The sequence below is a fragment of the Crocuta crocuta genome, unplaced genomic scaffold, assembly GCF_008692635.1.
Source record: "Crocuta crocuta isolate KB4526 unplaced genomic scaffold, BGI_CrCroc_1.0 scaffold52, whole genome shotgun sequence".
Taxonomy (NCBI): domain Eukaryota; kingdom Metazoa; phylum Chordata; class Mammalia; order Carnivora; family Hyaenidae; genus Crocuta; species Crocuta crocuta.
In genome coordinates, this window is record NW_027528617.1 from 1,753,654 (window position 1) to 1,780,465 (window position 26,812).

The window sequence follows — 26,812 nt, forward strand, 5'->3', positions numbered from 1 at the left end:
GATGTACAAAATATTCGATAAAAAATGCCTTAGCAAACTTTCACCAGACCTACAGTCCTCATGAATTGTCATAACATTGAAGGAATGTAGAAGATAGACACCGATATCTTTCAAGGATGGGGAGGAGTGCTGTGCATTGAAGTGTGAGAGAGGGGGAGGAGACATAAATATCACCTAGGTCAAAGGCCATTGATGTATCATGTAGTGTGCCAATGGCCATGAAAAATGGTCATTTTGTTCATTTCTTGGGGGGAATCCAATCTAGGGAGGATGTAATTCTAAATATGGAGAAAATTTACAAAGATGTTTATCATAAAGGTATTTATGATAACAAAGAATTACAAGCATTCTAACAAAAGGGACAGGTTAAGCAAAATAGAGTACAATAGTCCCTCCATTATCCATGATTTTGCTTTCCACAGTCTGAGTTACCTGCAGTCAACCACTGCCGGAAGCAGATGATCTTCCTTCTTTGTCACATGCCTGGGTCATTCACCTCACTTCATCTCATCACGTAGACATTTTATTGTCTCACATCATCACAAGAAGAACAGTGAGTACAGGCATATCTCATTTTATTGTGCTTTGCTTTTTGTGCTTTGCAAATACTGAGTTTTTTTATAAACTGGAAATTTGTGGCAACCCTGGGTTGAGCAAGTCTGTCAGTGCTATTTTTTCAAAAGCATTTCCTCACAATTTTCTCTGTATCACATTTTGGTAATTCTCTTAAAAGTTTCAAACTTTGTCATTATTGTTATGTTTGTTATGGTGATCTGTGATCAGTGACGGTTAGCTCAGATGGCAGTTAGCATTTTCTAGCAATAAAGTATTGTTTCATTAAGGTATGTACATTTTTTAGGCATAATGCTATTGCACACTTAATAGACTAGAGTGTAAACATAATTTTTATATGCACTAGGAAACCAAAAAGTTCATTTGACTCCATTTATTGCAATAGTTGCTTTATTGCGGTGATCTGGAACTGAACCCGAAATATCTTCACAGTATGCCTATATAATAAGATATTTTCAGAGAGAGACCAAAACAGCCACATAAAGTAACTGTTTTACTTTATTATTGTTGTTAATCTCTTCCTGTGCCTAATTTATAAATGAAACTTTATGTATGTATGTATGTATAGGAAAATAATATGGTAGATATAGGGTTCAATATGGTATCAGGCATTCATGGTCTTGGAATGTATCCCCCAAGGATCGAGGGGGGGACTACTGTATATCGGTAAAACAAGATGAAGAATAGTACTAGCATAGAAAATGCTGAGTGAAAACTATTGTACTTACAACTATGTAATACATACATCAAATGATATAGATATAAATTCACAAATATTCTAAAACTGGTTATTGTCTTATGGTGGTAGATTAATAGTTCCTTTTCCTTTATTTTTGTATATATAATATATTTTTATATTGACTTTTTATATTACTATATAACATATTTGTATTGCTTTTTAAAAGTTTAGTTATTTTGAACAAGAGACAGAGAGAGAGCAAGAAGGGGCAGAGAGAGGGAGAAGGAGACAGAATCCCAACCAGGGTCCATGCTGTCAGCACAGAGCCCAATGCATTGTTCAAACTCAAGAACAGGGAGATCATGACCTGAGCTGAAGTCAAGAGCCAGTCACTGAACCAACTGAGCCAGGTGCCCATATATCACATTTTTTTAAAGTTTATTTATTTAATTTGAGAGAGAGACTGAGAGAGAGCAAGTGGGGGAGGGTCAGAGAGAGGGAAAGAGAGAATTCAAGCCCAATGTGGGCTTGAAGCCACAAATCATGAGATCATGACCTGAGCCAAAATCAAGAATTGGTCACTTACCTGACTGAGCCACCCATGTGCCCCAATACTTATATTACTTTTTGACAAAATTCATATATTAAATAAACTATGCTGCTGTATAGGAAATATAATTGTTCAGTCTTTGGAAAATAAATTTTACCTTTTCTTTATTTGACATAGAAATAACTTGCTATTTGAAAGAAAAGAGGATTGAGTCTCAGTGCTAGAGTGAACAGGCATAACAGAATCAGGGAACAGAGGGGGAAATACCAATTGAAACACTTAACTACTAGTTGATTTTTCTTGCATTGGTTGCTTCAATGTCAACCATGGCTTTTACTGAAGTCAACTTATTTTTTTATTTTGAAAAAATGGAAAGATGTCTTTTTTCTTTTTGAGGAAAAAAGGAAAGAGGAATGGGAACTTTACATGATATCTATGCTAATAGTTTCTTATTAGTTTCTCATTCTTTTGGATCCTATAACCTGGATTCACAAACTTTTGTCTGTACATATGGTACTTACATCCATTTTTGCCATATCTTTGCATATACTCCTATTGTACCCCAAAGTATATTGTGTCATCAGCTTGCCCAGGAAGCTTTGCTTAGAATCTTAACCCTAGCATATATAGTTACTATGATACATTCCCCATTAGTGCATTATAAGCACTAAAAAATCTGCACAATTTTCAACAGAAGCCTTGTCCACTCATAATTGTTTTTCTTTTCTATAAGAAAAATCCTTAGATCTTCATTACATGTCCATTTGCTTGACCATTTCTTCACAATGACTTAATCTCTCATTAAAGTCTGGATGCTGCGGGTCATTATTCTCCGAGATAACTATATTCCTGCGCAGAAACTTGCTTCCCTAAATCATGCCCAAGTTACTGTGAGGGCTAATAACATGTAAGTGAATAGCATCTCTTCTGAGATATTAATCAGTCAGGTCTGATGCACATTTCCTAACGTTGCAGGTTATTCAATAAGAAACATTTGAAGCGTTTTGAGCTCAGATTCCCTGCCACCCTGCACCTCCCCTCTTCTCCAGTGGGCAGGAGAGATAGGTAGGCGGACACCAGGAACCAGGAGGAGCTTCTAAAGGCACAGCTTGCCAGGCAGCCGAGAAGCAGACAGAAACACCCTTACCCAGTTAATTCTGGGCTCTAGGTTCCAGCCTCTTAATGTAGATGAGGCAAGGCCCTTCATCTTTGTAGCTCTCCATGGGACTTCTTGGGGCATACTCTGAGTATATTTCCACTTAATAAAATGACCTCTTTCATTTTCTGATCTTTCTTTCTTTGCAATGTTGACAGTATTGACTTCTCCAAATTTTCTTTTTTGGTTTCCATATCACCAGGCATTTCTGACACTTCTCCTAGCTCTCTGGCTGCACTTACTTCCCTTTGTTATCCCCGTTCTCTGCTCTCTGCCTCCTCTCACTCCTGCTGCACGTTCACATTGGTGAATGCCCGTTGCTGCACTTATACGGGTTTACAATCCTATGCTGAAGGCCCTGTGGCTCTTCTTCCAGAGTTCTGGAATGCCCAGAGGCATCTCACAGCTAAAATATTCAACCCTGGACTCATCATTTACCACCTCTATCAGTATTTTTTATATTGATATTTGGCAGTAAAAGCCATGTACTTGTCTAAGCTAAACATTTGGGGCTCACCTAGACCTCTTATTTACCAATAGCATCTAATCAGTTTTGAAGTGACATTGATTCCATTTCTTAAATATCTTTGGAAACCACCCATATGTCTATTCTTTGTTCAAACCCTCAACATCTCACACCATATCCTAATCACCTCAAGTCTCTAGTCTATCTGCAGGCAATGTTTCAACAGTTATTTTGGGTCATGTAGTTCAGAGACTTCCTGTTTTCCGAGCATGTACTTTAATATGCTCTAATGATCCACCATCTGCCTTCTTCTCCAGCCTCATCTTTCAGCCCTAACCAATCAACACCCTAGATGAATCTAAGTTCCAGTGATACCTCGATACCTATACTTTCTCAACTATGCCAGGCTCTTTATCACCACTACTGCTTCCTTTGCCTGAAAGACGATTCCTTCCTTTGGTGGCCTACTTTCTGAAAGATACACCTCAAGCACATTCCTCTGGGAAGACTTGACTGCCATTGCTGCTCTCTACCAAAGCATGTGGCCACTTTGTCCTGGTGGACTCGACATTTCCTAGGACTCGGAGCATTCTTCTTTCCCAGAACTTTTTTTGCAGTAATCACTCTTGAAAACTAAGACTGTACCTTTTATTTCCGAATTCCCAGTACCTAGCCCAGTGCATGAGACATTGTATGTCTCCAATATGGACTTGATAAATAAATAAAATTTCATGAGTTCCTCCTACTTTTCTGCCCTATTTCTTTTGTTTAGATGAGATTTACCACTACTTAAAGCTCCCTAGCTCACAAAGGACATAGTTTTTCCCCAGAATTAAATAAAACAATAAATCCATCAATTCAACATTTGAATAATTACATCTACTTTTTCGCATATATATAATGATATCTACTCAACTAGAGACTGTAGAAGGTTGTGACATTTGAGAGGTTTTGGACCCTGCCAAATGCTTCTTCTGACTTGGTATTTTGGTTATTTTTTTTTTTTTAAATCCTGAATGTTGCTCCATTTTAATGTATTTAAAGATTCCCAGAAGGAATACTATATATTCTGGATTAACAGGCTCACATTTTTAAATGTTCATTTATTTACTTAGAGAGAGCAGAGAAGGGCCTGAGAGAGAGAGGGAAAGAGAGAGAACCCTAAGCAGGCTTCATGCTGTTAGCACAGAGCCTGATGCAGGTCTCCAAACCATGAACGTTGAGATCCTGACCTGTGACTAAACCAAGAGTCCGACACTTAACCAACTGACCCACTTAGGCGCCCCCCTTTTTAAAAAAATGTTTGTTTATTTACTTATTTTGAGACAGAGAGCTTGGAAAGGGCAGGGGAGAAGGAGGGAGAGAGACATTTTAAAGCAGCTTGTCCATAGCATGGCCAATTTTTTGCTTTTGTGCTATTAGGTTATTTTTTAAAAAAAGAGTTTACTGTCTATTAAAAAAAAAAAACCCATCTGCTGAGCCTCCCAGGCACCCCATCCTAGGAAAAGTTTTGATAAAGATTAACATTCACTGATGAGGGTTGACTACTGGGATTTGTCATTTGTGTTAGGTGGGATGTGGAGGGGCAGCAGAGTGGTAAGAAGGTCTAGTTCCAAAAGCAAGGCTGAAAGAAAAACAGAAGACCATAAATATAGAAAGCATCCCTATGTTAACCATAAGTCATGAGGGAAAGGAAGTGCCACTAAATTATCTATGGTGTCACAGTGTTTTGTTAAACTACTTCTGACTACATCTAGACACCTCAGCTGAGAGGCAAAAATCAGCCTGCTCAATTATAGTCAAAGAATACTTAGTTAAATTTTGAAAACTTACACTTTCAAAAACTTTATTGTAAATATATATGTATACATAACAATGTGTATATACAAATGCCGGGAGCCGCACTGGCCTCTTTGGATGGCAGTCACAGCAAGGGAATGGCAATGTTTGCACAGCTTNAAACATTATAATTATACAGAGAAATAATGATATGAAGAAGTTTATAGTCCTTATTTCATAGTGGGACCATGGGTAAATCCTATTTTCTGTTTTGCTGTATTGTTTTCTCCAAAATTTTAAATAATGTCACCATTTTGCTCTCATTATAAAATAAAATGTTTCAAAAATCTAAGTTATTTAAAAATACATCAGAAATCACTACGGTACATCCTTCAAGATTTTCATGACTCGGGGAGCTTGAGTGGCTCAGTCAGCTAAGCATCTGACTTTGGCTCAGGTCATAATCTTGTGGTTCATGGGTTTGAACCGCACGTCGGGTTCTGTGCTGACACCTTAGAGCTTGGAGCTGCTTCGGATTCTGTGTCTTCCTTTCTCTCTCCTCTTCCCCTGCTCATGCTCTGTCAGTCTCTCTCTCTCTCTCTCTCTCTCTCAAAAATAAATAAATGTTATGGGGCACCTGGGTGGCTCAGTTGGTTAAGGTTCAACTTTAACTCGGGTCATGAGCTAGCAGTTTGTGAGTTCAAGCCCCAGGTTGGGCTCTGTGCTATCAGCACAGAACCTGCTTCAGATTCTGTGTCTCCCCCTCTTTCTACCCCTCCCCCACTCATACTCTTTCTCTCTCTCTCTCAAAAATATATAAAAACATTAAAAAAATTTTTAATAAATAAATGTTAAAAAATTAAAAACTTTTTTTTTCATGACTTAAATATTTTTTGATAGAGCGCACTGGAAAACACCCAGCAGAAACACCCAGCAGGCTAGTAATACCTCTCTCTTACAAGCCAGAGACTACTATGTATGAAAAAGCACTACTTATTATGCAACATAGATCTCAGAAGTCTCACAGTATCTCAACACAGTTATTCCCCAAGTCACAGTTGTCAAGGAAAAGCTTTTTAGACCACAGCTGCATATGAACAAAGTGAAAGTCTGAATGGACACAAGGGAACCAGGGTAAGTTTCCCTTCAAATAGCTCTATCTGCTCCCATTCAGCATCTTTTGACTGCACAGGTCATCTAAGAGCTGGCCTTTCATTTCACTTTCTTGGATAGGTCATTAGCTGAGTCGTTAGCTGAGGCAGATTTGGAGTTCAAAGTAGACAAGTTGAGAATGTGAAGCTTACCAGACATACAAGTCAGATACCCAGTAAACAGTTGAAAGTATCCATTGGAAAATTTCAAGACAGAAGTTTGGACTGGAGATACAAAGTTGATGATTGATATTTAAAACTCTGAGCTGAATGATATCACCAAAAAGTGGATTAATTGATTGATTGATTGATTGATTGATGAGAGAAAGAGAGAACATGCAAGCAGGGAAGGAACACAGAGAGAGGGAGGGAGAAAATCTTAAGCAGGCTCTACACTGCTCAACTGTGAGATCATGAACTGAGCCGAAACTGAGAGTTTGACATTTAATTGACTGAGCCACCCAGGCGCCCTAAGCCAAGGAGTGGACTTAGACGGAGAAGGGAAGAGGGCCAGAGACTGAACCTTTGCACATTTCAACATTAAGGGATCTAGAAAAAAGATGAACCAGCCAAAAAGTCTGAAAAGGAGAGATAGTGAGGTAGGAGGAAAACCAAGAGTGTGTGGTATCCTGGATGGCAATAGAGAAGGGAAGGTGTGTGTCACATGCTACCTGCCACATGGTTTGGTAGATTAAAAAGAAGAGGAATGAGAATTGACCATTGGATGTAGCACGGTGGAGCTCACCAGTGACTTTGACAAGGGCAGTTTCAAGTGGAGTGATGGAGCAGAAGTCTAATTGAAGTGCATTTAAGAGAGAATGGGAAGAGACAGGTTGAAAGCTTGAGTAGGAGCAATTCTTACTAGGAATTTTGCTGCAAATGGCAATAGCTATTGATGAAAGTGAAGTCAAGAGACTTTTCTTCTAAGATGGGAGAAATAATGGTGTGTTTGTAAGCTGATAGGAATGAATCAATGGAGAGCAAAAACTCAGAGACAGAAGAGAAAAATGCAGCACTGAGTTTGAGTAAGGAGAAAGGTGCAATTATTGTTCGAATAGAGTAATTGCTTCCAGATAAGAGAATGGGTGATTTGTCTCTGAAAGCAAATGGTGGGGCAGAATATGGGCTGTTAGCCACTGTTTGATTGGTAGAGGTGAAGGGGAGGCTATAGAAGTCCTTTTCGGATTGCTGAAAATGAGGATAGAGGAGGGAGGAGAGAAAGTGAAGTTGGCCCCTAACAGAGTGCAAGGTGGATGGACCTGAGAATCACAGTGTGATTGTCTGGCAGCATTAATGGCATCACTGAGTTTTTTAGAGTCAGAAATTTAAAGGGAAATCGGGGGGCAGGGTTATTTTTCCCCCAGCATTGTTCAGCTGGGAGAAAATTTGGATTTAACTAGAGTTGTGATTTTGACATGAACATACTAAAAACAAGGGAGTCAAAGGTGTATGCATGTGGTGATGATGATCATGATTGACCATGAGAATTAAACTGGGTAGGGGGAGGAGAGAGGACCTCAAGGTGAGTGTGGGTCCATGGAAAGGTGGTAGATCAATGGATTCTAGGTACCAGTGGGATTTTAGAATTGTTGGATTTGGGAGAATAAAAGAGGACAAGATAGATGGTATTGGACGAAAGTGAGATACAATTTGAAAGTATGAAAGAGTTGCCTTGAAAGTGAATGCCTGAGGTTGGGTAAAGGACAAAATCTTTGCAAGAAGGATTTCAAGAAACCAAGAGTCCCTGATCACTACATAATTATTGAAATCTACAAGAATAGGGGTCATTTGGAGTAATGATGACGTGGGAACTAAAATGCCCTAGGTGCTGGCAGTTGATGTTAACAATGATGGGCAGTGGACTATGATGTAAGATTCAAAGACAGGGTAAGGGATATGCAGATTAAACAAGGAAGGTAAAAACAAGGTCTGAAAATGGCCAGAGGTCTCCTCATTTAGAACCAGTGGTTCAGAGGCTTAAGAGCACAAGCTGCCCCTTGAAAGATTTTTCAAGGTGGTTGAAAATGTAAAACACTATGAAGTGTAATATACTATTTCTAGCATATGAACAAGTAGTAACTATTATCATAAACTCTTTTAGCAAAATATTTACATAAATAACAGGGAGGACTTCCTCTCTCTGGCAATCCCCAAAAGTAGTAGACTTTTTTTTAAAGTAACTGAGTGGAAGTTTAGAACTTTGAGACAAGAGATCATTCAGAAAGGTTTTTTCAGCAAAGTCTCTTTATTTTCTGCATAACAAAACTATCAGATAGTTCTAATCCTGATAATTTAGATCTCTGTTAGTAAAGTTTCTAAAAAGTCTAAAGAGATTTGAAACCCCTACCCCTGTTTAAAGAGATGGGGAGAGATGTTTGTCCCCTGTTAACCACTTTGGACAGATTCTGGTCTTCCTTGATTGACATTTTTCCTTCATGTGTTTCTTTTTATTTTAAATGTTTATTTATTTTATTTTATTATTTTTTAATATTTGTTTAATTTTGAGAGAGTGCAAGCAGGAGAGGGGACAGAGGATTGAAGCAGGCTCTGCACCGACAGCAGCAAACCTGATGCGGGGCTCAAACTCATGAACTGTGAGATCATGATCTGAGCCAAAGTTGGGTGCTCAACCAACTGAGCCACCCATGTGCCCCTATTCATTTATGTTTAATGTTTATTTAGCTTAGAGAGAGAGAGAGAGAGAGAGAGAGCAAGAGGGGAAACAGCAGAGAGAGAGAAGGGAACAGAAGATCCAAAACAGGCTCTGCATTGAGAGCAGACAGCCCCATGTGGGGCTTGAACTCATGAACCATGAGATCATGAACTAAGCCAAAGTCAGACGCTTAACCAGCTGAGCCACCCAGGTGCCCCTCCATGTGTTTCTAACGTGATGGACAGTGATGATCAACTGTAACTTCTCTAGTCTCATTTGGGACTCAGAACCTGAGTTTCCTCTCTTCTCCTACCTGGGTTGTTTCAAGTAGCAGTCATACAGCAATGCCTATAACATAATGCAGAAAATAAGGATTAGAGATTATTCCTTATTCTATTCATTATCTTATTATAATAAAGTCCTCTGTGTTTAATATATTTTTAATGTAGAAAGTTCTAAATTAGGAATGGATCAAAATATATGAACACCAATTTGGGGTAAGTTTTCACATGAAGTTTTGAATTAATTATTTTCTCCTAATTATAGAACTATGCATAGTCATTTTAGAAATCATGGAAAGAAGGGGAATATAGTCAAACAGTATTACTGAAAGCGACAGATGCTAAATATTTTGGTGTATCTTCTTCTATTTTTGCAGACATTCTTAAAAATTGTGGTAAAATACACATAAAATGTGCCATCATAATCATTTTAAGTGTACAATTTAGTGGTATTAAATTACATTCACATTCTTGTGCTACCATTTTATCCACAGAATGCTTTTCATCTTGCAAAACTGAAACTCTGTGCCATTAAACAATAACTTCTCATTCCCCTCTCCCCCGAACCCCTTGGCAACCACCATTCTACTTTCTGTCTCTTATACATTTGACTACTCGAGGCACCTTATTTAAGTAAAATCATGCAATTTTGTCTTTTTGTGACAGGCTTATTTCCTTTTGTATAATATCCCCAAAATTTACCTGTGTTAGAGCATTTGTCAAAATTTCCTTTTTAAGGAAATATATGTATATACCACATTTGTTTATCTTTTGATGGACACATAAGTTGCTTCCACCTTTTAGCTACTGTAAATAGTGCTGTTATGAACATGGTATACAAATAACTCTTTTTAAAAAATATTTATTTTTAAGAGACAGAGTATGAGTGGGGAAGAGGCGGGGGGTAGGGGCGGACGGGATATACAGAATCCAAAGCAGGCTTCAGGCTCTCAGCTGTCAGCACAGAGCCTGATGTGGGGCTCGAACCCACCAGCCATGAGATCATGACCTGAGCTGAAGTCAGATGCTTAACCGACTGAGCCACCCAGGTGTCCCCACAAATAACTCTTCAAGACCCTGCTTACCATTATTTTGGATATGTACTCAGAAGTGGAATTTCTGGATCATATGATAATTCTATTTTTATTTTTTGAGAAAATACCATAATATCTTCTTCCATAGCAGCTGTACCATTTTATATTCCCACCAACAGTGTGCTACGATTATAATTTCTTCACATTCTGGCCAATACTCTATTCTTTTTTCCTTTTTTTCCATAGTAACCATCCTAATGGGTGTGAAGTGGTATCTCATTGTGATTTTTGTTTGCTTTCCCTAATTATTAGTGATGTTGAGCATATTTTCATGTGGTTATTGACCCTTTGTATTTCTTCTTTTGAAAAATGTAAATTCAAGTCCTTTGCTATTTTTAAGATTAGGTTGTTTGTATTTTTATTGTTGAGCTGTAGGAGTTCTTTACATGTTCTGGATATTAATTCCTTATCAGATGTGGATTTCCACATATTTTTCTCATTCCAGGGACTCCCTTTTCACTCTGTTTAATATGATCTTTGATGACCAGGAATTTTAAAATTTTATGTAGTCCAATTTATTTGTTTTTGTTTGTTTGTTATATGTGCTTTTGATATCATACCAAAGAAATCACTGCAAAGTTCAGTATCATAAAGATTTTCTCATGTTTTCGTCTAAGACATTTATAGTTTTAGGCTTTATTTTATTCCATTTTAGGCTTTATGTTTTTTAGTTTGATTTTGGTTTTGGTATAAGGTAAAGGTCCAACTTAATTCTTTTGCACGTGGACTTCCAGTTTTCCCAACGCCATTTATTGAAAAGGTTGTCCTTTCCCCATTGAATGGTCTTGGCACCCTTATCAAAAACCATTGGATGTGGGGCGCCTGGATGGCTTAGTCAGTTAAGCATCCGACTTTCGCTTAGGTCATGATCTCACGGTTCGTGGGTTCGTGGGTTCGAGCCCTGCGTCGGCTTTGTGCTGACTGCCAGCTCAGAGCCTGGAGCCTGTTTCAGAGTCTGTATCTCCCTCTGTCTCTGACCCTCCCCTGCTCACGCTGTCTCTCTCTCTCCTAGAAATAAATAAAACATTAAAAAAATTTAAAAAAAAAACCATTGGATGTGAAGATTTATTTCTGGGCTCTGTATTTCATTGGTGTGTATGTCTGTCTTTATGCCAATATTACACTGTTTTGATTAGTGTAGCTCTGTAGTAAGTTTTAGAATCAGTAAGGTCAGTAAGTACAAGACCTCCAGCTTTGTTCTTCTTATTCAAGGTTGCTTCAGCTATTTGGTTTTTTTGAGATTTTAAATGAATTTTAGGGTGGGTTTTTTTCTATTTCTAGAAAAAACATCATTGATCTTCACTGACTTTTTAAAAACGTAGTAGCTATCACACTGTGTGAATAATGTTATATTCTGTTTTTCTTCCTTAACATTATATTTATGTTGTTAAAAAATAGACATTAGTTCTTTTTATTTAAACATTTCATAAGCATATTTCACAATAACTACCTAAAGAAAAATGTACAAATGGACATATAACTGACAGATTAGAAAATATTTATGCCTCAAACTGTGTGACTAGAATATACTTTAGATATTATAATCATGAAAATGAGACAAATCTGATTCAAGATTGTAATTCTTATATTATTTTTGACCAGCTCTAACTCTGGAATTCATTTATTTGCTCAGTAAACATTGCTGAGTGTCTGTAGTTTTGACCACCCTGGGAACCTAGATATAAATTAGATATGATCTTCACCCTCAGGGAAATGGAACAAATACTAAAATTTAGTGAAAATGTAGGATGTGTGATGAATTTTCACTTTCTTTTTTAGTGTTTGCATTCATCTTATGGGGAAATGGTGTTAGACCCATTTATAGATGAGGGTGAAAACCATTCATTTAAGAAAGGCTGAAGCTACCTGTTTGAGGTGACACAGAGAGTGAGTAGCAGGGCTGGGATACAGCTCAGGGTTGTCTGCTTCCAAAGCTCATGCCCTTTTCATTCCCCCTAGTTGCCTTTTGGCACTAATGACAGAGCACAAGAGACAGAAGTACATATCTGAACAAAAAACTGTTATAGGTAGGTATTAATTCTGCCAGAAAAGTGTCAAAAAAGGCTTTAGAGAAATAGCATTATAATTTAAAACTTGAAAACTGAGAATTTCATTAGATAAAAATGGGAGAGCAGCATTCCCTCTGTGCGCTGGTCACACGGCTGGTATCAGCTGTGTGCTGGCGATTTGAAAGAGAATGAGTGAGGCTCTGCCCACCCTCAGGAGTCAGACTCTTGGGAGACAGTCAAGTAACTGTTACATGATAGAGCCTTGTGCCAGCCTCTGCCACAGAGGACAAAACAGAGTGCTGGAGGACACTATTGCAGGGTACTAAGGACAAGTGCACAGGGACAGAAGCTGTGCTGCATTGCAGGTATGCTGAGTACCACACACTGGATTCTCCATGCCCAAGTTCAGGTGCTTGGACTTCATCCTATAGGCAACAGCAAGCCAGTAGATGTGTTGTTTTTTTGTTTTGTTTTGTTTTGTTTATTTTGTTTTGTTTTTAGAGAAAGAGAGCACAAGCTGGGGAGAGAAGCAGACAGAGAGAGAAAATCCCAAGCAGGCTCCACATTCAGTGCAGAACCCAATTCAGGATTCAATCCCAGGACCCTGGGATCATGACCTGAGCCGAGATCAAGAGTCAGATGCTCAACTAACTGAGCCACACAAGTGGTCCTCCACAGACGTTTTTAAGGAGGAGAGTGACAAGGTTAATTCTGCTTTTAAGAGGCTATCTGTAGTGTGTGAAGTATAGAGTATGGGGATGTGGATAGAAACAGGTGGCAGGAAAACCAGTTTGGAGGCTAATAGTCCCAACTAGAGATGGAGAGGACCTGGGACAGACAACAGCAGAAGAGATTGTGAGAGCAGAGACCATAGTTGCAAGGAGAAGATGGCAGACTTCATTGAATATAGGATGTGTAGTGCGAATAAGGTAAGAGTCAAGAGAACAGCATAAAGGCTTCAGGTCATGTGTATGTTCAGAACCACTGCATTATTTGCAAGTGAAGGACTCATTCAGTACTTCATAAATAGATAATGAATGCTCTTTGAGTTACCAGTATTTCTTTCATATATTTAGTCATTCTAAAATACATTTAATACTTTAATAGATTTTTCCCTCCCAGTTTACACATGGCCTGCAATGCTATATACACTATCAATTCTGTTAGCAAACTCTTTCTACATAGAGAGTAAAAGGGAAACTTTTATTGCTGTTATATTTAAACATCATAGATTTTGAGACAATGGGTTAGTGAATTTTTTTCTATAATAAAATTCAAAAGGAATAATGGATTTTTTTCTGAAATGGGGACCAAAAATGGTTATTGGTAGATAAATAAATATACATCACTATTTTAATGTTTCACAAAAGTTTTCCATTTTATTAGGTCATTTCTAAGTCTTATAATTTATTTGGCTCTCTTTTGTTCTGTAGAGCCACATTTGTTTTCATCAATGAGTAAAGATACCCATCTAGTTTAAAAAGTGGAATCTTCTATGCCTGTGCTGTTATATGTGACCAGAAGAGGGTGGCAGTGAGGCACTCAAAAGAATGAAGACCTTTAAATTGCAGAAAGGCAGTTAAGATCATCCTGTAAATGACATAAACATTTGTTGAGGCTGACAACTCATTAACTAGCTCATTTTCTGAGACAGACACTATGATATAAACATTATCACAAAGTTTTCAGAACTTCTGATGATGTCCTTATAATGCAAAAAGTAACACTAAGAAGTATTCGGAAAATTTTACATCAGTCTGAAGGGAAAAAAATAGAAGATGAATTAAGAATAAGCATGTTATTTCTTGTTAAAGAGTGTAGGCAGAGATTTTAATAGTGTATAGAGACAACAAAAGGAATCCTATTTCCTTTGAACATTATAGATATTCGTGGAATAAAAAGAAGTATTTCCAATTTATCAAATATATAGTAAGCAAAGCATAGGATTAAGCAACTCAAAGAGGATGCCCAGATTTATTAGATATCTCCTTTTACAAGCAATTCATGAAAACGAGTATTTTTTGAGTACATCATATATTTTAGGAATTATCATATGTCCTAAATATTCCAGGCTGTAGAAGGGAACAGAACAGACACATGCCCTCTCCTATTGGGGAAGATAGGCATTAAAACAAAACTACAAATTAATTCATAGTTACAGTTGAGAAAAAAGTGAAAAGCAGTCTACCATAGGGCCCCAAATAAACTAGTTTAGGTTCATTTCCCAAATTGGAAATTAAATAAAATTGAAAATAGGACTTAAGAACATCTCATCTGAAGTACTTAATACCTATTTACATATGTGTTTCTTTTAACAATAAATAAAATGGATAAGGGAAATTTACATAGTAATGAAAATAGCATTGCAAAAGAACATTTGGGTAATTGACATACAGCAATAAAACACTGCCAATTTGAAGTGCTGTAAAATACCCCAAGACTTCTCTGACTGCCTGAGTTGATGACACAACCATGTCAGTCATCAGGCTGGCCCCAGCTGCAACTGAGAATCTGTCCTCACTTGATCCACTCAAAATCCCAGGTCCCAAACCTGAAAAACACTTGTGTAAATATAATTCCCTACCTCCTCTCTTTTGTTCATTCATGCCAGCATCTCCAACATCCCCGATTCTGTTTGCCCAGACTATGAGCCCACTTCTGCGTTCTCCAGCCTCTCTCTGTCTGGACCCCGTGGCCCACAGGCACTTTAGACTATTGTTATGTTCTTTTGCCCTCCGTTGTATACACTTTCCAGATGTAGATTGACTTCAACTCTCCAGAGTAGACATGAGATAACCCCTCAGCTGACTGATGGGATCCATTACTGATGAACCATAGCTGAACCCCCACTGATTCTTTTATTTATCCTTACTTAATTGTCTTTCCAATTCTCTACAGCCCCTGTTCCATTCCAGGATCCCCCTTCTCAAGCTGAATTCACTCCTGCCACCCTACCTCCCAGATTTCCATCTGTTTGACTTAGGATACTGGGTTATCCGTAGTGAACTCTCAGATTTTCTCTCAATCATTAGCCATTCTTTTCTCCTTCCCTTCTGCCTCAGAGAAACAATGTTCTACCTTGGATTAAGCCTACTCCTGACGTCTTAAACCTCTTTTGTGATTTTTCTCATATTCTTCCTCTTTTATCTTTTTCTTTCCCCTTTGCTTTGCTTTCTTTGTTTTTTCTTTGCCTTCTCAGATCTCCTTAGCCTACACACATGTTCAAATCTAATGATTCTTATGAAGCATTCATTTCCCCTGAGACTGCATTCGATCTTTCTCCTTCCCTTAAAGGCAGTGCTTCTCAAAATAGTAGTCTATATTTATCCCTTTCACTTCCTTGATTAACACTCATCCATCTACTTCTGATCTGCCCTCTTCTGATCATGTAAATGTCTATTTACAAGATTAACAAGAACTTTCCAATCACCTGATCTAGTTGCCTCTTTCCAGTAGTTACTCTGGGGCTTCCTGTGGAATTCGTTGTTCAGTATCATTTTTCCGCTGTTTCTGGTTCTCACAGTTCTAGCTGTTTCTCTGGAGGCCATTATTTCACTATTTGGCACCTGGATAGAGGCATTTTGTAGAAGTCCAGTCTTCATATTTTACCTTTGCCTCCTTTAATCTGGTACAGTAGCTTCTATTATTGCCCCCCATGTGGATGATCCCTAAATTCCTCTCCACTCCTAATCTCCTCCTGAGTCTGACTCACACTTCCCACCCTCTTGTAGTGAGCTTCGTTTCTCTACAAGATTCCATGGACACTTAAAACAGGACTGGCCTGAACTCATCATCTCTCAGTGGTGCTCCATGCACCCTGGGCTCCCTGCTAACTTTAATCATGATCTGCCTTCACTCTTGCGGTATCCCCATCCCACCCCATCTGTCTGAAGTGTATCTCTTTGTACTACTTTTCTTGTTCCTCAGACACTGCCTCTCCATTTTCTCCACTTGTGGGAGTCCTACCCATCCTTCAGTGTGTAGTTCATATTTGTCCTTCTTAACAAGGAACAACTTAACTAAATCTCCACTTGCCCACTCTTCATCCATTCTTTGCTTGGAATTCAGCTATAAATGATCCCTTTCCAGTCTTGTGTTTGAGATACATATTTGTGTTTGTCATCTCTATTAAACCCTGGGGCCTAAGAGTGCTGGGACTGTGTCTTATTCATCTTTGGATCCCCTAGAGCCTGACACATAGCATAAAACCTTGAAAATTTGGTTAATTGGCATTGTTGGAAGAAAAGTACCATAAACCTTAATTTTTTTTTTTAAGTTTACTTATTTATTTTGGGAGAGAGAGAGAGAAAGTGAGTGGGGGAGGGACAGAGAAGGGGAGAGAGAGAATCATAAGCAGGCTCCTCACTGTCAGCACAGAGCTCAATGCAGGGCTTAAACTCACAAACTGTGAGATCATGACCTGAGCCCTAATCAAGAGTCAGATGCTTAACCTACTGAGCCACCCAGGCACCCCACAAACCTTAATTTTTAAGAACTGAGAAAAACATAGAATTTATAATATATAGGCTACAAACCTGGGAGAATATAGGATGTATAAAAACAAGTTTACATCAAATATAGTTGACATTTTTACCTATTTCAGTTGAAGCAGATTTTTAGAGTATTACATAAAATTTCACTCAATAAGGGCCTTTTCTAGGGATAATTAAATTCTTGGAAATTAAGATTTAAGTTTCAGGGTCTGAGGTTTTATTTTACTCTCTCTTTTAAAAAATTTTTTGTAACATTTATTTATTGAGAAACAGAGAGAGACAGAGCATGAACAGGGGAGGGACAGAGAGAGGGGAAGACACAGAATCCAAAGCAGGCTCCAGGCTCTGAGCTGTCAGCACAAAGCCCGATGCGGGCCTCGAACCCACAAGCGGTGAGATCATGACCTGAGCTGAAGTTGGATGCTCAACCACTTTTACTCTCCTTACAGTTAGTAACTTGACCTGCTATGTTTCATGGATGCTGGCAAAAGACATGAGACTAGCCTCTTGAGTCAAAGACAGAGGACTGTATTATTCAAGAGCACAGCAAGCATGAGCATCATGTAGACATCAGTTTCTTATGTCCTCTAAGTCCCAAAAGAGTGATACTGAGCAGTCCAGGTGGATGCCAGTGGGTTTGTGTTGCAGTCAAGGAACACTGATCTTGAGGAAGCCACTGCTTTTATAGCACAACTGTTCTATGACCTCATTTCTCAAGGTTGCTGCAAATACAAACCTGATGAACAGGCCAAGCAAGGAGAAAATGGGTTGGCATTCTTGACACACCCAGCAAGAACTTGCAGAGATGCCCACAGCCCATGGTGGATTGCCTTTCCCAAAAACATTCTGTGAGAGTAATGACTGATGGTTATCCTGGTGCAACAGAGGGAGTCAATAAATATTTGTTGAATCCAATTAATTAATCCAATTAATGAGAAGAAGGAGAAGCACCGAGGAATTAAAAAGGCAAATAGAGTGAATTGCTGTGGGAACAGTTCCAGATTTCAGATCTGATGAGGAAAAAAGTCAAAAGGGCTATGAGAACTAAGATTTTGTAGACCGGCTGGTTTTATAACACATAAAATTTCTAAAAACTTTACGTCATGGGAAGTGAGAAGGACTCATATACAAAATAATCACTGATTAAGTCCAAACAACCTAAGACAATGCCTGTAGCTTGCTGAATTAGTATCAAAGTAACTATGGTTCTTTCTATCTGCAGCATTCTGCCACACACTAAATTTCATTGAAGGTTTAGACGCTTTGCTCATTTGGGAACTTTCTCCACACGTGATTTTTACTTCCTAAAAATGGTGAATTGGACTACAAATGAATGTAGGTTATGCTAATGAATTTGATCAGAATTAAATACTTGCTTCAAAAGTTGTAGTCGAACAAATGAAATCTCTTAGCCTCTCAAGATTCTCTCTGTTTTAAGATTAAAGTATAATTAACATAAAACACTGTATTAGTTTCAAGTGTACAATATAGTGATTCAACAATTCTATACATTACTCAGTGATCACCACAATAAGTATAGTTACCATCTGTCACCATACAAAGTTATTACAACATTACTGACTATATTCCCTACTCTGTACTTTTCATCTCCATGACTTATTTGTTTTCTAATTAGAAGTTTGTACTTCTTCATCCCCTTTATCTATTTTGCACCCCCACCCCCACTGCCCTTCTGGGCACCACCAGTTTTTTCTCTGTACTTAAGAGTTCAGTTTTTTGTTTGTTTTTTCGTTTTTTTAGACTCCACATATTAGTGAAATAATAGGGTAGTTTTCTTTTATCTGACTTATTTCACTTAGCCTAATACCTTCTAGGTTCATCTGTGTTGTTGCAAATGGCAAGATAACATTCTTTTTTTTATAGCTGAGTGATATTCCATCATATGTACCACAACTTCTTTATCCATTCATCTATTGATGGATACTTGGATTGCTTCCATATCTTGGCTATTGTAAAAATTGCTGCCAATAAACATAGGGGTGCATATATCTTATGAATTAGTAGTTTCATTTTCTTTGGGTAAATACCCAGTAGTGAATTATTGGATTAGATGGTATTTCTAGTTTTAATTTTTTGAAAAACCTCCATACGACACCAATCTACAATCCTGCCAACAGTGCATGAGGGTTCCTTTACTCAACATCCTTGTTGATACTTGTTATTTCTTGTCTTTTTAATACTGTCTGTTCTGACGGGTATAAGTTGATATCTCATTGAGGGTTTGATTTGCATTTTCCTGATGATTGGTGATGTTGAGCGTCTTTTCATGTGTCCATTGGCCATCTGGATGTCTTCATTAGAGAAATGTCTATTTAGGATATCTGTCCCTTTTTTAATCAAATTGTTCATTGTTTGTTTTGGCATTCAGTTGTATAAGTTCTTTATGTATTTTGAATATTAACCCCTTATCAGATATATTATTTGCAAATATATTTTCCAATTCACTAGGTTGCCTTAGAAAACCATCAATAAAACAAAAAGGCAATCTAGTGGGTCAAGATTCCTTTGAAGGAAAGGAATTAACCTGAAATATCTTGTCAGAGTGTAGCAGTGAGGTACTTGGGACATGCAGGTTGGAAGTACAGATTTGTGAGGGAAGTTTATTTTTATACTGATGATTTCAACTCTTTTCTCTCAAGACCACATTAGCCCAAGTGACTAAAAAACTTAGGCTACAGCCACAAAATTTGTGGTGGCATATCTCAACTTTTAGCCTCTCTATTTTCCTTTTCTCCCTGGGTACTTTCCAGTCTTTTCAAACTACTGTTGCAGTGTCAGCTGATCTCTGTCTGTTGTTCTCAGATATGGAGATTGATTGTCTCCAGGGTCCACAGTGTTTCTAACAACCTTATAGACTTTGAACTTTTAAACAGCTACTACAGGATGGTTTTGTTTTTAAGATCTAGAATTCCCCTTCCTTCTCCCAAGGAATGTCACCCAGGTTGCCCTGAGGCAGCAGGGTTAGAGGGCTCTTGAGTAACCCCTGCCTCACTGAGACTCAAACTGATATCCCCAGATAGGCCATGTATCGGGAGCCCTTCCCTACCCCAAGCTAAGTTCTCAGCTTTCCTGAGGTTCTTTCCTTTTCTTTCCTCAAGTTTATAGAAACTTTCATCGTTCTTTTGTCTTTGAAAATCTTTACAATAGAGATGATCATCACTTCCTTCCATCGATCATATCCTCTTTACCAACATCCCATTTTCATACCATTTGCTCTATTCTTACCTGATTGCTGAGATTGTCCCATGCAACCCACCCCCCCCTCAGCCAACTGAGTCATTGTTGCTATGCCTGAAAGGACCAAGCGTAGACAGCTGATGCCAGAAGTATCTTAGCCATATGTTGTGCTAAGATTTTGTCTTTGAACTAAGGATGCTGAGACTGAATTAGAAGATTTGAATCAGGAGGTCATGTAAAGCCATGGTAAATGTATCAAATGAGGATAGTCTACAGAGAAGAATAAGGCAGACCTTGTACTCTGGACTCTTACCACCTAGCATGGTACCTGATATATAGTAGCCTATCAGTAAGTCTTGGTGGAATGAATAAAACAGACTCTTGGAGGGGAGAGAGAGAGAGAAAGAGAGAGAGAGAGAAACACAGACAGAGAGAGAAATTGCTTTTGCTTTCAACAGCTTTTGGTTCCTGACTCTAATCCCTCATGAGGACTATCTGCATTTCCTGTCCTTATGTCCAGGAGAGATCCTTGTGTCCATCCAATAAATCCCCTTTTATGCTAAAGCTAGTTTGGGAGTATTATGCTCATTACAGCTACATTAAACTCAAGAATCTCTTAATATAAGTGTTCCAATCATTCTACTTTAAAGTCTTCTTGTACCCAAGGAGATACAGTTCCTCATGCAGGCCAGAAATCTTGATAACTTGTCCAAAAATCACTGAATTCCAGAAGTAGGCATGCCTCCTCTTTGCCTAATGTGAACCTCACATTGTTGGGACAGAGAAAAGAGTAGAAACTCAAATTCAACAGAAAATAAAGGAATTACCTCCAAAACTAAAGTCTGATGGTCTTCTTAAAAAGTTACCTCTTGGGGCTCCTGGATATCTCAGTCGGTTGAGCATTGGCTCCGGCTCAGGTCATAATCTCAGGGTTCCTGGGTTTACAGTAGGGAGCCTGCTTGGGATTTTCTCTCTCTCTCTCTCTGCCCCTCCCCGACTCCCTCACACACACACACTCTCTCTCTCAAAAATAAGTAAACATTAACAAAATAAAAGGTTAAAGCAACCTCTGGGGACACACAGCTAGCTCAGTAGAGGAGCATATGGCTTTTGATCTTGGAGTTGTGGGTTTGAGTCCCACAGTGGGTGTAGAGATTACTAAAAAAAATAAATAAATAAACTTTAAAAAAAAAAAAAGCAACTTCTGAGGAAAAACTCCATAAACTCCCAAGCTGAGGATCCTTTTGTAGAAAGGGCCAGGTCTTAGACATTGCTGACTGAACAGGACTTTATTTAAGGTCCACAGGGAAGATTAGGCATGGTCAAGAGACACTTGCCAACCTAAGCTCCAGGGCAAGGAGGTCACAGCTTCACCTTAACTTCTCAAATGTACTTGAACTAAACCTGGTGACGCAGGAGACTTCTTTGCAGTGTCTGGTTGTATTCTTGATTATCACGCAGCATGTGGAGGAGAAAGGCTATTCTTCCCTGCTCACTAAAGTAGCAGGGAGACAGGGAACATATAAACTACCTCTAAAGATGGAGAGAGGTGGTTGAAAAAGCCAGGCTTGAAAAATAGAGAAACATACTACTTGGAGGCAATATGGCAAGTTTGGCGAGAACACACGAACTGAGACAGATCTCCAAAACCAGTTCTCCATCTTACTTTAGCTCTATGTCCTGCCTGGACTAAGCTGCTTAAACTCATAACCTCAGATTTCTCATGTACATGATAAGAATAATAATACTTTACAAACTTGTTATAAATATTAAGTTAGGTAATGTTTCTAAGTGTCCTGGCCAGTGGTAACATCCTAAGTGAATGGTAGGGATGATTAGGATTGTTAGTGCTTAGTAGTTTAAACAATGATGAAGAGTGTGTTATTTTTATGTGGACCAAAAAGGAGATTAAAAACTTTTCTAACTGAAGAAATATTGTACTAAAACGGATATTTAACAGTTCTTCTTCACTGTTACTTTTATAACATAATTCTCTATGTGATAGAGAAATGTTAAAAAAAAAAGAGAGAGAGAGAGACCAGTAAATTATCTAGCAAGATGATAGCTATACAGTATATTGCCATTAATTGTGATATCATTCAACAGAAGTATAAACTTCCTTAGAAGAAGGAGGAGGAGGAGGAATTCTCTAAATAGGAGGCAAGTGTGAATGAATTCTCACATGGAGTCTTCTGACCTTAAAAGCACTTGCAAACTGTATGACCTCTAGATGGCGAACTTGGATAGGGTGAATACTAACTAAGCAATGACTACCTAGAGAAGAAAGCAATGGTTTTTGTTTTGTTAAAGGAAGGACTAAGTTAAATTGCTACAATAATAAAGGCTGTACCCTATACCAACCCTAGAGAATTCTTTGCTGACACACTGGATGTCTTCCTCTAAAGGGACCGTCCATCTGCCTGTCAAAGTGAGTCTACCTTCAATCATATGTGCTGTTGAGGGACATTCGTTTCTGAAAGCAATGTTTTGGTTCAGCATTCACACTGGCTGCTAGTCACTGATACGAGAGAACAGAGTATCAAGTAAGGAATATAAATAGATTTCTTACAAGTCTCTTGAGGGGTACAGAAATGTTACCCTCTCAGAATATCCATATGTAACACTAATTATCTGAACCCATCACAGGTGTCCAAAGTATCTACATCTTTTGATCTATATAAATAATTATTTCCTCCCTTGCTCACTTACTGCCACTGTTGAGTATTTGTTCTGTACACTTCCCAAGGCAATCCTTTAGGGACCAATTACCGTCCTTTATTGACATCATCTCACTGGCTGATGGAGATTTCTAGAGTATCACCCTGGGCATTCAGGACTCCTAAGGGAGTTCTGTGGTACTTTATATGATCTATGTGCCCTGCTTGAGAAACATTTTCTTCCTTAAAATTCTACTTTGGGGTACTATTTTTAGCATATTTACTAGTTTTACCAGATCACAACTACATATAATATGTGAAATTGTAGTAAAATTCATGTGACTTTCCAAAACTGTGTCTGCTCATGCAGTGGCTTAGATGTTTTGTTGATTCTTTCAGTTGTGAAAAAGCCTAGTAACTCACCCAACATGATAGATTGATGACCTTTTCCTGCATTATAAAAGGGTCACTGTCCCCAAAGCGCCTCTCAGCTTGTGGGTCAGGTGAAGGGACATCTCTAGACTTCTGTGGTGCCTCTGCCCTGTCATTTATCACAAGGCTGTAATTATTGCCTATACATTGGCCTCCCCCAATAATGTACTTATGGAATCCAGAAACTATACTATATTTATCTGTTTATCCTTAAACAGATTGTGTCTGGCACATACTAGGTACTTATGAAAATGCTGAGTGGATTAAAGAATAATATATGTGCTTTGGAAGAACAAAAGAAGGCAGGAAGGAAGAAAGATCAATTTAGGACAAACAAAAAGAGGAAGATAAACTAACTACCTATAAGGGATTGTACCTATTTTAGACAAATTTCATTCCAAAAATACAGAAAAAGAGAGAACAGCAGTTTGTGTCCAGCCAAATACATTTATTTTTTACTAACCAAATTATTGAGAGGGTTGACTTCTAAACTGAAGTGCTAGTTCACCATTTCCTGTAGAGAACCTCTCTTCAGAGATTATACAGTTTTTGTGTCCAGTTTACAGCATTGCCCTTAACCAATTCCATTGACTTCACATCTTCATTTATATCAAAAGGAAGAAAGTCCCTAACTTTCAGACTGAGGCAGTTCTGGTTTTCAGGTGGCTTCTAAAAGCCTCAAAAAGTCGCAGTTACTCTAAGATATGGTAGGCAGAAGTTATCAGAATGTTTAGAAATTATAGACTTAGATTTAAAGATACCCACTGGTAAAAACCATACAATAGAAGGTAGGAGTGAGGAACAATCAGAAACAGACTCTGAAAGACAGTCCAAATAAGAGGAGCTACACATTACCCCAAATTTTACCCATAGAGTTGACAATGGGGCATCTGACATGAAATAATAGGGATGGCCGAAGACATGAGGACCATGCATAGTGATGAAGAGTATAGGACTGTCATTCCTACACATCGTGAGTACTCAATAGATGCTGGTTGAATGAGCAAGCCATTGTGTGCCCGAGCTGCTGTTAAGAGAAGTCATGAACTGCTTTGTAAAGGCAGGGTTTATTTATTTACTTATATATTTACTTAGGTACATGTAAAAAGGAATTGAAGTGACATGCGCTATTAAAATGTACATAAACCAAGGTAGGAAAAGTTAAAGCAGAAACTATTTAGAAGAAAGGAAGAAAGCAATGTCCTGGAAACCTGAGGTGATAAACTCATTACAATGGAACTTGTAGGAGGCCCTGAGCTTCCTGACAACCAGTTCAAAAGGGAAACATGCTAGATTATACATTCTCATCAGCCAGTAAAGGGGAATTTGTAAATTCATCTGGAAATGGAGACTTATTCTTGGAACTTAATTCTAGAAAGAGTTTACTGCATGGACTCTTAAATAAGAGGAAGAAATTTAATAAGTTTTGCATAAGCTACACATATCTTATTTATTGACTAAGCTATAAAGGTAACCACCACCAACATACCCTCTGTAAAATAATAGGTGATGGAGAGGGGGGATGGGTTAATATATGAACATACATACTGCTGATCAAGCAAGAAAATACAATATTGACCACAGTCCCCATGCTTGCAACTAGTTATGAGACTACATTTATAACTTCCTTATTATACTCTCAGTAAAGAGGAAGAGGGTAATTTGGAGATTCTTTTTCCCTATAGTTTCTGAGCCCATGTAATCTGTCCTTGGGTGAAACAAAAGCATATTATTGGTTATTGATGTGGAACATATACCATTTTCTCTAGACCAGTACCCCACCTTATAAGATGTCCTCCAGCTGGCTCTGTAACTGCGTCTTCAATAGACTATTGCTTTGCTCTCAAAAGCCAGCTGCTCCTGGGTTATGGTAAGACCAGTGAGTCCTGTGGGAAATTACCTACAACATTCTGACCAGAAGCAATGTTTTGTGGATTACTTTTGGTGAATTAAGCCTTTAGTAAATCCACAGAAGATATTGTTAATAGAAACATAGGAGGGAAGTCAAATCTATATCCAGAATAAATATCCATTCTAGTGAGAAAAATTTGTACCAAATCCATAATGAAAGGGGTTCAAAATAGTCAGNCGAGATCATGACCTAAGCGAAAGTCGGACGCTTAACCGACTAAGCGACCCAGGCGCCCCTCTCCTGATATTTAGATACCTCAGCTCTACAGTTCCAAGAAGTAAGACTTGATTCTTTTTTTTAATATTTCTTTCTTTCCTTCCTTCCTTCCTTCCTTCCTTCCTTCCTTCCTTCCTTCCTTCTTTTCTTTTTTGGGTAAACAGCATATATTGGCTTTATTTGTATTATTTCTTGAACTTGATATACACTAAAATTGACCTTTCATTTGGCCTTTATTTTATGTTTTTAACACATGTAAAGATCTGTGTAATAACCAACACCACGACTAGGATATGGAACAAATTTCCCAGTCCAGACTGCCAACAGCTAAACCTTTGTCAAGACCATTGTTAAAGCTGGCAAGTATTTTAAACAGTGATTCAGATAGCATAAGCTTTGGGGATGTAAAGTTTTAGAAAGTGATCGGCTTGGTTGTGGATATATAGAAATTTTAGTATATTAGTAGGAAGTATATATCTCAGAGTGGAAAGTCAGGATAAGGATGAATATTTCTTTTATTTTTAACCAGGTAACGCTGAGACTTTTCTAAGTTACCCAGATCCTTGTGCTATAGGCTCCCTTTGGATCTGATTACTCTGCTGTAAGTTGAATTAAAAAAATATTCTTGGGATAGATACTTTGTTTTATAAATCTTTGTTGCTTGTATACAGTTCCTGTTAGAACCAAGGAAACAGACTGGATGATGATCTTTGCATTTCCTTTTACCAATCCTGTTACATTCTGGGAGGAGAGAGGGGAAGATTCAGGGTAGTGATAGTAAGAATCAGGAACAAAAAAAGCCATTTGCTTTTGGTGGTTTATTATTGTCATCCTAATCACTGAGATGTAGTCTTTTCTGAAAGGAAAAGATAAGCCAGATGGTTAAGTTTCTTTTCATTCTTCAAAAGGTGTATATTAATATCTTTGTGGTGTTGGGATGGTTGGGGTCCTGGCCTCCTGGTATATCAGATGCTTTTAGCAGGAGTGGAAACTGGTGCCATCTTGAATAGAAACAAGTGAACTCATGGGCTTCTATTTGAGGCAGGCCAGGGACTAATATCAGTATGAGATGAGTCAGAATTTCAGCTAAATTTTCAGCTGAATTTTCCTCAGAATTTCAGGGAGACCTGCATAGTGGACATAACATATTAAAGCCACATAATCAAGAGGCAAAAAAAATAGAGCTTCTTCTATTTCTCAATGACTTAATGTAATTTCAGTCTTAATATTCCATTTCATCTGGATAAGGGAAAGCTTGAACTAATTAAGTCCAAGTAGATTCAGGTAACAAAGGTTCTTCTCTTAACAGTTTTGGGTTTTCTTGGACTTTTTCTGACAGGGATAAGTGCAGGGCTTTCACAGAGGGTAAGTCCAACATCTTTGATTCATTGCATAAGTTTTGAGGATCTTTAACCTGAATGGGTGAGAAAAAATGTTTATTGTTTACAGTCCTTTGTCATGAATTTTTTATATGCTTTTGCATTTTGGAAAAGTAAATAAAAACAAAAACAAA

At 38.1% G+C, this 26,812-nt stretch overlaps 1 protein-coding gene across 9 annotated transcripts in view; it reads left to right on the plus strand.

Annotated features, from left to right (window-relative positions):
• ALPK1 (alpha kinase 1) overlaps positions 1-26,812 on the plus strand; it is a 128,224-nt gene that overhangs the window by 8,484 nt on the left and 92,928 nt on the right. For 8 of the 9 annotated variants that reach the window (XM_077755018.1, XM_077755017.1, XM_077755019.1 and 5 more), the window contains one exon: positions 423-553. The gene's annotated coding sequence lies outside the window, so the exon portion shown is untranslated. Of the gene's footprint in view, positions 1-422; positions 554-25,276; positions 25,361-26,812 lie in introns of those variants that run through there. The other variant, XM_077755020.1, reaches the window with a different exon arrangement.